Consider the following 10,969-nt stretch of genomic DNA (forward strand, 5'->3'; position numbering starts at 1 on the left):
TTTTTTGTCAGTCTTGCAATGATTTATTGCCATTGATTCCTGAAAATCATTATTAGAGAAAATAAATACTATTGACCTTAATAGTCAAGTATGTTGATTAAATTATTGATCAGAAGGAATTCCATAAATAGCCTACCTTTAAGTCATCTGGTATAACTCATTATATAATTCTAGAGAGTGTTTCTATTGCTAAATGTCAGGTGTGATGAAATTACAAAACAAATGAAATATCTTTACAAAATGTTTCTATTTCATGTACCTGTTTCACTTATTAAAATGTAAAACTTATGTTTCAAACAAAAACAGTTTTAGCTAGTCTAGAAAATGAAAATTGAATTAAACATTCTATTAAATGCACCTGTAAATGTAAGTTAAATTTGAAAACAGCACTGTTTGATGTGAGTGATTTAATGACTGAATGCATCTCATGTAATTGTATAGAACAGAACATTATCCTTTCAAAACAGATGTTTATCTTTCTGTGTAAAGGTATATACTAAATTTTCACTCTATTTATTTAGCTCTTCTGTTTGTACTTTTAATCATGTGTTTGATCATTTCATTCATTCAATTGAATAATTGAATTTTTATATATATCCTTGTTTCATTTTCAGATATAACTTAAGCATTTTCCTATTTTGTTGATTTTATAGTTTGCTCATTCATCCATTGATTGTGTTGTTCATTCACCCCTTGTTTGTTCTAAACTTTGATCATTTTATTCATAATCATTTGATTGTACACATATTCAATCCTTATTTGATTTATTCATTATTATTTTCCTGATTTTTTTATTGAATAATTTCCTGAATGTCTATTTATTTTCCTTATTGATTGTTTATTGACTTGATGGTACACAAAAAATTCCTTTTCTCTGCTTCTTTTCATTCATTCCTTGACTGTTTCATTCATTTTCTTCATTGATTACTAATTGAAACACCCCATTGTTAATTCATCTTTTTCCCCTGATTCTATTCATTCATCCCTTGATTGTTTCATTCATTCATTTCCCTTTAAGTATGTTCAACTTTTCAACCTCCTTTTATCTTGATGAAGATCAGATCAGATGGACACAAATGTAGTGTAGTATAGTTTATCAAGTTATCACTGAAATTTACCCTGTATTCAAAGCAGATCTGTTTGTAATCATACTGCCAGTTGGGATCTGGTTTACTGAACCAGACCAAGTTACAACCATAATTTTAAGAAATTGGCCAAAAACGTAATCTTTACAGCCAATAGTTTACAAAAAATGATAAAATTTTTAATCTTTGTCTTGATGTTGCACAATTATTTGTTATTTTTGGCGCTTTTTTGGACTTAAACTTGTGACAACTGTGACCACACTGAAATTCCTAGAGGCAACAATTTAGATTGGTATGATATCTAGGAATAGTTTCCTGAACTAAAATTAATGTCAAAAGTCAACTTCCAAAAAGTGCTTTTCAACCTCAGCAGTTAGCTGGAAAAAAAAACAGTGGTCTGCAGGGGTCAATGCTGACTTGTGGCTTACAGGTCAATTTAGACTGGTGTTGCTAATCTGATGGAATACAGTTCAACCTAAATTCATAAATAATGAATTATCTAGATTGTCATCCTTTTGAACCACTGTACATTTATTAAAATCATCAATGACCCCATTTCCTGACTTATTCTCACACACTTTGACCTTTAGCTACTAAATGTGCCATTAATTTAAAGTCAACAATTTTGACAGTTTTGTCACTGACTGAAATGAGTCTGTTTCACTAGGTCTTCCCATTTTCACGGTGTCAGTCATGACCACCACAATTTTGGGGTTTCATTAGTTGAAATTAGAATTTGGAGTTTGTTAGCAGACGGATTTGATGGTTAGACAGATGTAAATATTGTTTTTATTTCTTTGTTTATTGTGGAATGAAGTTTGTAGGGTGGTCTGCTGAAATCAATTTGTTTGTGGTCTGTGTCCACTCAATAAACATTCTGGTTTGAATTTAAATTTGTTTGCATGCTGAATAATAGCTTAGAAGATGGGATACATAGAGGTACATTATATTAAGTTGTAGAAAATGGTTAATTGAGTTATTACCTTCTACAATCAAAATACTGTAACCACGAAAATTGCATCAATTTTGTCAATCTAAACTTTCCGCATCCAAAAAATATCAAACTCACCCCAAACAAGTTAGGTTTTACATCTTAATTGTATGAAATGATTATCTTTTTGATTGAATAGGTAAGTTGATAGAGTTGAAGTGATTGGTAAAACTATAGTAAAAGTGGAACATTAACAAAGTAGAGATTGAAAAAGATTCATGAAATAATTCATTTTTTGTCTCATCTTGTGTTTTTGATCGAAAAAGAATTTTCCAAAAGATCTTTTCATTGATTACTGTACCATGTTGCTGTTTCATTAAAAAAAGAGATTTTATTAAAATTTGTAGAACACGACACTTTTAATTTATAACCAATATTTGTTTCTTCCACAGATAGGTATCCTCTTCATTAGCCCACATGCTGCAGAAAAGTAGGATGTAAAACTCTATTCATTTTATTTCAATTCCACAGATAGGTTAATAATACCCAATTGATATAGATTCTATTTAAGTAAATTGATTATGATTAGTATCAACTTGTATACCTACTAGACCTACTGAGTCATTATAAAGCAATCAAAGTAACAGGTTTTCTAACATTATTCTGTCTTGTATCCTCCTATTAGGCCAATCAATTATTCACTTTTATATTCTTATAGTTTTTTATCTCCTTTCCCTTGATCTATTCCTCAAAGTATTATTGTTGAATTGTCTGGAAACATTACCAGTTCAAGTTAACATACACATACCTAGTTTCATGCTATGTGTGTATATCTGACGGAATTGTAAACAATGTATTCTGTAAAAACCATTTACATTATTGGTGATGTGGATTTAAAGGGATAGAGGTGCCATTTTTACCAATCGTAGCCTACCATAGTCTCAGAAATGGGAATTTTTCAGCTAAGCCAATGGTCGAAATTTGAACATTCAAATCCATGTGTGTCCAAAATTATCTACAATTGAAATTTAATTAGTTGATTCGTCTTTTCTTGAGACACTGTTTAGAAGAAGAAAAAGAAATTCCTAGTTTGAGATACTTTTGAAAAAGGTGCATCTGTCCCTTTAAGCCCTTTATTTCAAAATTCCCCCCCAACCCCCCCCCCCCCCCTACTGAGAATAGATTAGAAAAAATGTGATAGTGTCCCCCTCCAATCCACAGGCCTGCAGCTGCCACTGGTCAAAATGATAATTATATCTTGTAAATGTTGGCTAGATAAGCACAGGCTTCTTTTTGTTATTAAGCCATTTCACATCAAGCTAATTTGTATTGGCCTAATGACCAGATTTAATGGTCAGATCAGAGAATTGGTGTGCTGGAGTCAAGGAGACTAATATCTGACTAATCAATATTATTAACTGACAGACTGACCATTGTCCAGGTACTTGATGTTACATTTACTATCATCAGTCTTAATTTCCACAAGTGCTTAGTTTATAGATTTCTCGGTTATTATGATTAATTCATTTTCTCTAGTGAGTTGGGAGTGATAGTACTTTGTTTCATTGAATTATAGAAGTAAGTAGTTCATTGTTACAGTAACAATTTTGTCTCTCCTATTGTATTTAAATGGCTCCATCATTTCTTTAGTGGTAATTCATTCTCATAGGGGGAGTTAATTTCTGAAGTGTTTGGAACCAACGCTTAAAAACACAAAAAAAGTGGAAAAGTTGAAATCATACCAAATATGCAGAACCATTACAACTGAAATTCAAAATAGCTTGCTTGAATTGTGCAAAATGAATATGTCTGTGTCATGCTAATGGCTTCCAATAACTTATCTTTGTTTTCCCCTTATATGTCAGTTGATTTTCCCTCTTATATTTTCGCTGAAATTCCCTTTATATCTCATTTTATGCCTGCAGTTGATTTTCCCCTTATATCTAAGTAGGACGTAAAACTCATTTCATTTCATTTTCCCCTTATATTTCAGTTATATTTCAGATTATTCCCCCTTATATCTTACATCATAGGTTCATAAATTTACTTCAGTTGATATTTCCTTTTTCATCCCAGTTGATTTTCCCCCTAAATCTAAATTTAAGTTGATTTCCTCTTTATATCTCTCCTATGATTTGCTTTTCCCCTTATATTTAATGTGTTTCTCTCCCATGATTTTTTTTATGACCAATCAACTTCTTCACATAGAAGTCTGCTGTACATAATGGGAATATTCGAACATTACAATTAAAGAAAGATAAAACAAACTATCTCAGTGATATATTATATATCGAGGCCAATATAAATGACACAGGATAATGGCTTATAAAAGAAATTGAATTTGAGGCAATGAAAATTATTGCTTATCTAAATCAATAAGTATTTCTATTTCTAACTTCCAGAAGATACTTTGAACTTTAAAACACCATCTAATCTGTAGCTTACTTTGGTTATTAAAATATTCTTGTCTAGAATTGAAATAAATGGAGTAAATGGAAACCTTTGATTTTATAGCCAAAGGCCAGGATTAATTTGGCTTGGAAATTACTAGTTAAAGTTAATGTTGGTTTTAGAGGTTTTCTTACCATAATTGCTCTGGCATTTCTTACAAACTTTCCTCAAGTCATGAAAAATTTGTGTCCTTGAAAAATCACCTTTTTCCTCAATTTTGTCATCAGCATGAGATGATTTCTTGTCATTTGAGTCCAGGTTTGTGTCCATGCTGTAGAATATTCTTGTTAAGTTCTGGCTCCTATTCAATGAGTCTGCTGACTCCATTCATATGCCTAAAGATAACCTCCATTTATGCTAGAGCTGTTCTGATGAATATTGTTTATTTGACACTTGCAGCAACATGAAATGAGTTAATGATTAGAATTTTATCTCTCTGAATATTACTTTTTTTGCAAACTCTCAAGCAAGAAAGCAATATTCAGAGAGATTAAATTCCTATTTGATAAATATTAAAAATCTGTTCAACCATTCTTTTTGCAAACAACAGGTTGATATTTTATCATATATTCGACTTCAGTTGTCATTAGCAGCTGCTATCTTCCTGAAATTGTGAGATTAGTTCATTGTTTTTGACATATTAATTTGTATAAGTTCACAAGCTAACAATATCAATGAGGTAGATATGAAAAGGATTCCATAAGAATGTGTTCCTTACGAATGGGAAATATCAATCTTTATTGGTAACAGTTGTCTTATAGGATTACTACATAAAATATAACGTCTCAAACTTGGTCAACAAGTGTATGGACTTACCAGGTGTCATAACTAAAGAATATATTCTTTATATAATTGAAATAATTATTGAAAAACGCTACTAAAAAAAAAAAAAAAATTTTTGATCACCGTAAGTGGTAGTATACCTTTAATTTTAATTAATGGTGTGGAAATGTGCCATTTTATGTTTCTCATCACTCAACTATAATATGTCTGATAGTTGAAGTGGCAAAAATTTCATTTTAAGATTAGAAGTTTGCTTTTTTCATGGTTTGGATATGATTTTATTTGAACTAACATAGTTGACAGATGATGGAATAGAATGAGAATTTTTACAAAATAATTACAGTATTAACCTTGTTAACATTTAACGTTTTTTTTTTTATCTTTGTTGAAAACTTTGTCTGGATGCTGGCATTGGGCATTGGGTTACTTATTTTTCTATTTCTTGCTGTTAAAGTATTTGTGCCTTGTAGTACATAGAGTCTCAGTTTATTGTCCCATCAGGTCCTTTTTCATCATCAGCTTCTACTGAGGGTTAGAATCTGAAGGCACTTTCTCAATATCTAAGTTTATGAGTAAGCATCTCTCAATGCAAATTGCCATTTTTAGATACTAGAATTGTTTTGCTTGTTGTAGTTAGTAAGGTACAAAACTTTTTATCGTTTTAACATTTTACCATAAGCACTTGATGTCACTTTGCAAACTTTAGAGAGTCAACATAGGTTATCAATTGAGTTATATTGCTGTACTGGTTTATTAATTTCAAGTGTCCCTGTATCACTTAGAAATTTGATATTCAAACCTCCAGAGACAGAACAATAAAAGCAGATTCTTATCACATACTGACCAATTAGATATTTAGACCACTGACCAGTTAGAAAGGTTGAAGCACCTGTTTTGACTGATATGAAAGAAACACTGGTATTTATCTGTTATTAATTTACAGACCATGGCTAGCCTTTGACAAACAACTAGTTAGACACATGGGCTGAATATAGTATGTTTTGTCAATATCCAGGCCAATAAGAGTCTTGAGAGAAAATCACTATAGATATTGCTTCATATATAATGTAGTTAAATTATCGACAGGTATTATATAGCTAGTTTCATGTGACAGGTAGTTTAGGTCTTGTGATTGTATTGGAAAACTGGTGGAAATAATACACTTACGTCAGAAGACTGTATAATTGAAGTCTTCTCTGTGGATTTTCAGGATGACAAAACATAAGAAAGGTATAGTCAAGTCATTTTTAAGAAATCATTTTTGAATCCATTTATTTTCTTTTTTTGAATTCCATATGAAATTGGAAGTGATTTGAATAGATTATTCTGTTGTCAGTCTTTATGATAGTGTTTGTAGTTTGCTATGGTTGTACTTTGTTGTATGTGTAATATATTTGAAAGAATGTTATTTGGATAGAGATATAAAATTGGTTTACAAATGAGAAGTGAGACTTGCCAAAACGTGCCAGATTTTCCTGCAATCAATTTTTTTATATGCTTTAGAATGGAAATTGTTTTTTTCATTGTTTGATGTTATTGTATAATATCTTGGTATTTTATACATTATTGAAGAAATGCAAGTCATAGTGGGGCATTCCATCTTGGATATCTTTCAAACCAGATTTTCTTTCCCCTTTCCATGCTTCCTTTTTTGGCTGAAACACAGTATATACCAGTGAATGTTGTCACCAGTCCCTATCTTGCCCCATTAATGCTTTTGGTTTCAAAAACATTAGGAAATTATCTTGCAGGCCTAATCCTGAGGCTTTAATTTCACCATCTGAAAATAAGTTGAAAGATAAAGATATTGATGTGTTATAAATTTGATTAGAACCATTGTGAAGTTCAGTTTATTTCTGGCTTTATCACTTCATTGATTAAAATCACCCTATGATCAAGTGCAGGATGGATTTAGATATGGTACAAACAGTGGATTATGGTTCAGATATTTTGGTGAAAGGGATTGAGAACCCATAACAGCCAGAAAAATGAGGGAATGGAAGATCTGTTATACCTGAGGAGGTCACTGGTCAAGAATTTTACTCTGTACTGAGCTGGTTTTAATTTAGGCACCCACTTTGACTGTCAAGTATGAACATACTCTTGCTGAGTTAAAGGGATTATGAAATGTTTTGCCAGATAGAAGCATATCACAAGGGAAAAAAAACTGACACATTTAAACATCAAAGATTATTAAAACAAGAAATTAAATAAGATGAAAAACCTATATTTGGTCAAAACTATTTTAAGCTCTTCTATTAATATTAGACTAACGGACTTTTGCAAAACTAACAACACAATTTGGTCAAATTACAGGAGCTACATAGGACACCTTGGAAACCTTTATAACTCAAATGTCTGAGTTTTGCAGTCAACTAAGATGTGTCATGCATGTATTAATTTGAGAAATTCTGTTTACTGTAACTATGTTATCAATGTCATACTGGAAGTCTTGCAGACTGTAGCTTTAATATTGTCATTATAAAATTATAGCTGAAGGCAGACTACTGATGTGATATGATGTGAAAAATGTGTAATGAAATTCCTGTTAGTTTTAATTCCAATAGAATCTGTTACTAAGAGCCAAAAGCTGTTTCTGATATAGATTGTTATGATCCGACACACTTTCACTTGTTATCAAGTTATTAGAACGTATAAGGCTGTCATCAGTTTTAGATCTTTATGGCTCTGGATTTTCTAGGTCATTTTTATTCTCTATGGATTTAATATTTCAATATAGAAATTAAATTTAAATCTATATTTATATGTTTCTGAAGCAAAATTGAAGAAAAATGGTTCCAAGGCCAAACATCAAGAATTGATAATTACAACCTAAATTCAACAGTAATAAAAATCCATACAAGCAAGACAATTCTATCAATTAAATATCTTGTTTAAAAAATATTAAAATCTGGAGTAAAGTTAGTATAGAAGTGGACTCCTCATAAGAGAACACCATCAGGTGTTTCGGAAAGAGTAAGCATGGTCTGTAAAAACCCTACCTCAAGTGGAGCTGGAGACCAAAATATTTTGAAGAGAAAATAGACCTAGTATCTGCCTAAAAAAACAAAAGACAAATATCTTGCTTGAAATTGTTCTGAGATTTGTCCAAATTAACACTTTGATTGTCTTAGCTTAGCTTAGCCTCCTTTTTCCATATTTTCTCGTACATGTTGTCTCACACTTAATGCAGAATTTGAAGACTCAACTTAAGATTAAATTAATACAGTAAAATTACCTGCTTGCCAAATAGATTATGCTTTTGATACTAATCTTAAGAGCTCTGAATAAAATATGAAGATGAAGACATATGATAAGTTAGGGTACTTGAAATTGGGAGGGTGACACTTTTTGTCAAAAATCTCCATTATCTTATGACATTTTCTATTTGCTTAGTTTGCAGATTTTTTTCTATAGCCTGATACATAAAATTGTCTGAAAATTTGTAGGTACCACATTGATTATTCTCCATCTTGAATGTCATAATTGTAGCTCAGCCTGCAATTATGTTTGTGAAGGACAGTGAGGGGTGGTGGGGGGGTGTCGAGAAGGGATGTGACAGAGAATATAGGAGAACTAAAAACTTATATAATTAGTACCTGAAAAACATGTAAACTGATTACACCCGTACATAAAATAGTACATAAAATAATGACGATCCTCTTTCTGTTTTTTAAGTGTGACACCAATTGCAATCCTGTGATTACAGCAGATATTGTGATAGTCACATCATGAAACACTAAGTTTTTAGCAGAAATCACAGACGTCTGATTGAAAATTGGAATGATGTAAATAGATGCTTACAGTGTCCCCCATACTACAAAGTATAGAAAACCTCTTTATAATCTCTTAAAATCTAGATTCTCCTCCTGAAGCTTATTGACTATTTCTTGTCCATTAAATCCCAACCTCTAGACAGTTAAATTACTATCTGTCATCAAATAGAAATATTTCATTGTCTTTGATATTTATTCTAAGAAAATAATTTTTCATTCAAGATTTTGACATTTAATATAATGGGTTCTATTGATTTCGAGAATGTTCAATGGGAGATTAAGGTGACATTTAAATGCGGAGGTAGACAAAACTTACACAACATTTAAGTTCTAAAAAGTGATACAGAAAGCTGTAATTGAGATCAAATTGCTGACAAAGCAAATTAATGAGACTTGGTTTATTTCATCTCTCACTACACTAAATGAATATTTTGTGTAATTCCTGTGCCCATCCTGAATAATCCAGTGATCATGGTATGTTAATACTATTTACTTGTAAGATCAGTAGATATAGAGTGAGAATAATGGTATTTAGTATTATATTAGTATAATCTATTTAAATACTTATATCTCCTATTACAAGCCCTCCCCCCCCCCCCCCACCCCCCCCTTGAAAAATTTAGATGACTTAAATGAATTGTTGAGTCGCTATAGTTGAGCACCTCTTCAAAAAATTTGGCCACCCTGAGACCCTGGGCTGCTAAGGGCCTGGCATGGACTAATACTATTGAAGCCAGGGTCTCATTAATTATAGGTCTCAATACAAATTGAAAGAACACTAGAATTATTTAGTACTAGTATATATTGAGTTTACTGAATAAAAGATTTGTACAAATATATTATTTACTAGGTAAATATTGATAATTAGAACCTATTGTCATTGTTTACTTCATTTTCATCTTGTTAGCCTTTGATGACCATTACTGATCAAAATAACTACTTTATGTCCAATTGACCATCATGACAGGTCAGTCCTTTGTAAAGGGATGTTAGTGATAGATAGATGACATTTGAAATTGAAAAGAAGGCTATTTGTTATGTGAAATGTCTAATTAGGCTTATTATATTGAAAATGAAATGATATGATATAGAGTGAGTTATACATCCTACTTTTGATTAGGCTATTAAAAATAAGCAACATTGCAGTGTGCAATGAGGGACATTCTCCCAGTATATTATGTGGTCAATTTCTGCTATTTCTATGAAATGTATAAGTAAATCGAAGCTTATTCTCACTTTTCTGATACCCGCTTTGGTATTTTGGGCTATGATACAAGAGTTGCAGATTGGGAACCATATCTACTGTAGTTTCAACAGATTGTATTAAGTTATAAATTATCTATCTAAGTTCCCTCCAGACACCAATAATCATGTTTCTCAGTGCTCTAATGAATTTAATATCAATGTAATCAAGGTCTAAACAATGAATGAAGTAAAGTGAATTGAGCTATATTTATGACTAGAGAGAGAAAATCGTCTCATTCAAGCTAAGATGACAGGAGATAGAAATCAATATCAATCAATAGGTCATGACCTTTTATCAGCAGGCGGATTGTCAGAAGATTGTAGCAGAATACAGTGGAATGCAAGGTTTTATTTGTAGATAAGACAAGCAGAAGTGAGTAGGTGGAGAATTGGGTTGACAGCAGAGTAAAATCAGGAATAATGGAATATTTCATTTGGCTGGAGGTTGCCTTACAACTATTATTGATATGAAGTGTGACAAAAATAAGAACATGTAGGTGTAAAAAAAAGACTTTGATTTAGAAGAGTAAATTTAGGATTTGGATTTTATGTGGGAAGAAGTTAACAACATTAATATGTTAAAAAGATCAGATTTTTAGATATATAAGTAAATGTTTTTTGATACGGGTAAAAGGGTATTTGTTTTGTCAAGACCAAATTCTATTTCTATATTAGTAATCAATAGACTGAACAGGCTC

This window comes from Lottia gigantea (genome assembly GCF_000327385.1).
Source record: "Lottia gigantea unplaced genomic scaffold LOTGIsca_25, whole genome shotgun sequence".
Classification (NCBI taxonomy): domain Eukaryota; kingdom Metazoa; phylum Mollusca; class Gastropoda; family Lottiidae; genus Lottia; species Lottia gigantea.